The sequence below is a fragment of the Cebus imitator genome, unplaced genomic scaffold, assembly GCF_001604975.1.
Source record: "Cebus imitator isolate Cc_AM_T3 unplaced genomic scaffold, Cebus_imitator-1.0 Scaffold1132, whole genome shotgun sequence".
In the NCBI taxonomy this organism is placed as follows: Eukaryota; Metazoa; Chordata; class Mammalia; order Primates; family Cebidae; genus Cebus; species Cebus imitator.
The window spans coordinates 28,660-31,894 of NW_016108447.1; the positions used below are offsets into that span (position 1 = coordinate 28,660).

General features: G+C 43.0%; 1 pseudogene; it reads right to left on the reverse strand.

Annotated features, from left to right (window-relative positions):
• Positions 1-252: 252 nt before the first annotated feature.
• Positions 253-3,235, reverse strand: part of LOC108298844 — an 11,961-nt pseudogene continuing 8,978 nt past the window's right edge.

Here is a 3,235-nt window from a genome sequence, read left to right on the forward strand (position 1 = left end):
TTATGAAGCTGCAGAAAAGCCCACTCCTTCTGCGAGATGACAGGATAATGGCCTTTGACAAAACAATAACATGCCACATTTAGGTAACTCTTTATTATGAATTCCAATGACAGAGTAGGATGCAGCAGCAAAACACATTCTCAGAAGAAAGTAAAACATATATGTCTAGCTGGGCTCAGCTTCTGTCACAACTAGAAGGAATGTGCAAATGGGTTGTTGAGAGGACCCTTGGAGAAAGGAAATAGCCAGGAGTCAGTGGGTAATGTATCGTACGTAAGGGACCTCCATGTCTTCACCACTCTCGTCACTGCAGCACATCTCAAGCACCAGGGTCCACACATGGCAGCTCAGTTTTCGCTTTGACACACAGCTCACAAGCTCTGTCATCCTAAGGTAGAGAGCAGAGAGTCAAGAAGGCAGAAAAAAAGAGGAAGAACATATGGGGCAAAGAAGTCAGGAAAGAAAATGCCATTGTGTGTTCTCATCCCTTCCTGTCCAGCAGCCAACTCACGGCTGATCCAATTGTTCCTTAAGCTTGGTGGCTGGCATGAAGAAGGAATACAGCATGGATACACCCTGTGACAGCATGGTAATTTCTAATTTGTACTCCGTCTTAAGAGGACAGGAAGAGATTTGGGGAACAGAGTTAGTGAGACGGAGAGTACTGGTCACCTGCCAAACCACCATCTCCTGCAGTATGGAGTGAGAGAGGAAGTGGTCTTACCTTAAACTGGGCTAGAAACTGCTTGAGGATCATCTCTTTACTATTAGGTTGTATGCCTTGTATATCAAAGCAATCCCACAGTGTCCACTCTTGGTTATAGTACTGAGGGACAAAGGTCAGGGGAGTAGAACAGGGGCCATCCCATATAGCCCTACCCTTATCACTCAACCTGACATGTCCAGTCAGACTGATGACAACCCTGTTTTGTTGAAAACCATCTCACAGGCTCATTTCATTTTAATCAAGACCCTGAAAACTTTAATCAAGATGATGAGGACTAGAGCTGGCTGTATATGCAAAGATACACACATATATTCCCTCCCCACATTGTACAGTCTCACGGATATCATCAGCGTTCATGAATGTTGGCCATACCTGGTGATGGGGTGGGGCAAGGGGCTCAGAGAAGCTGAATAAGGGCAGGGCCAAGTTGATGAAGCTATTCTTATAGGGCTGAAGCTTTCCGTGTCCCTGTACCACCTTGTATAGCTCCAGGCAGGCAAGGCCAACAAGAGCTGCTGTGGTTGTTGCAATCGCTGGAATGATTTTTCCTGCAACCAGCTTACTCTGTGAGACAGAATTTGAACAACACAGATAGTTAGTGAGAGGATCGATCTACAGAATTGGTCAAATGTGGGAGACTGAAGCATGAGTAAAAAAAGGTAGAAGCTTAGGTTTATACCACCACTACCTTATGCCGGTCTGCCGGGGGAATATCATAGTTCTCTGCCCGGAAGTTAGATGCAGCCATAATGAAATCCATATGGAAGTGGCTGTCATCATCCTGTTGTGAGTTGGGGGCAGTCAAAATAAGAAAATATTTCCCAGCTACTGGGACACAATATCTTGCAGATATTGTGTCCTGCAGAACTCCCTAGTTGCCAGAAAATGTTTTCCTCCTCTGACCCTCTCTTCACTCTCTTCCCCTGCTCTGTAATCCTAACAAAGACCCAGGCCCGTACCACAGTCTCGCCAAGACCCCAAGCCGGCACCTTCTCAAAATCAATGGGATACATCTTGAATCCAGCAAGCTTGTCTGGACTAGGAAGTGTGGACTTCAGCTCCTCTAGGCGGCTGTGATCTGAAGGAAGAGAGAAAACATTATCAGCCTTTTAGATATCAAGCCAGTGTCTGATGTAAGGAGAGGAGCCCAGACTAAGGCAGAAAGTGTTCAGGCAGATAAGAATTTGAAAAGAATCTATGTTCTGGGAAAGAGTGGACAAAGCAGAGGTAGAACTGACATCACCACCCCGAATCAGAGAAAGAGGCACACGTGTGAGGAACACAAAAGAATAACTCTGCATATACTGAGGAATGGAGATGAAGACAGTGTGGAGGGATGTACATTGCAGCACTATTCAAAGCAGCCAAATACAGAAGCAATCCAAATGTCCACAGATAAACAAATGGATAAACAAAATGTGGTATGTGTGTCCACGCAATGCACCATCCTCTTTGGACTTAAAAGAAAGGAAATTCCAAGACGTGACAATATGAACATTATGCTAAGTGAAATAAACTAACCACAAAAAGACAAATAATGTATGATTTCAGTTACATGAAATGCCTAGTGTAATCAAACTCAAAAAAACCAGAAAGTATATGGTAGTTTCCAGAAATTATGGGGAAAGGAAAATGAGATGTTTTAAATATGAGTACAAAGTTCTAAGGGTCCAAGATGAAAAGGGTCTAGATTTGCTATACTACAGTGTAAATATATTTAATGCCACTCAACAGAAAACTCGGAGGTGATTAAGATGATACAGCTGCATTTTGATGACAGTAAAAAGACGTAAGAGAAATCAAAATGAGACAGTGATCTTGAGGAAGAATGATGTAGAAGTAAACGAGGAAATGGTGCAGGAACATGAGACACAGAGTTGGGGAAAAAGGACACATTGACAGGAATTGTGGACAAATTCATAGACAAAACAGAGGATAGATATTGTGTGAAATAAGTTGAAGGAAACATCGAGAGGGAGACACAGGGGCAGAACTGGAGAGATAAGACTACGTATAGAGGGTAACATGGAAAAATACCTGCAGAAAAGGTATCTGGAGAGACATATACAACTAGAAGGAATCTGCAGAGGGGAACAGGAGCAGGTACATATTTGAAAAGGAAAGAACATAAGGTAGAAAGATAAATTCAGAGACAGAATGATAGACAGATGAGACAAAGATCATGAACAGGGAGAGGCAGAGGAAAGTAAGAGCTGAAGTTGACAGGTGGAGATCTTCTAAGGAAGATGGGAGGACAAATGAAGGACAACAGTATAGGGTAAATATGCACTCAGAGAAGTTGCGGCTAGATATATGGATGGGGACATAGGGGAGACATGAAAGCAGGCTGAAGCTGCTTACAGATCAAGTGAGACAGAGAACTAGTGGAAACCATACCTCTTTGTCTCCTAAACAAACAGATGAAAGGAGAACAAGTAAGGCAAACATGCATAGGGAAAAGGATATACTAGTTTTCCTGATAGCAAGACTATAAAGAAGAAAGGAATG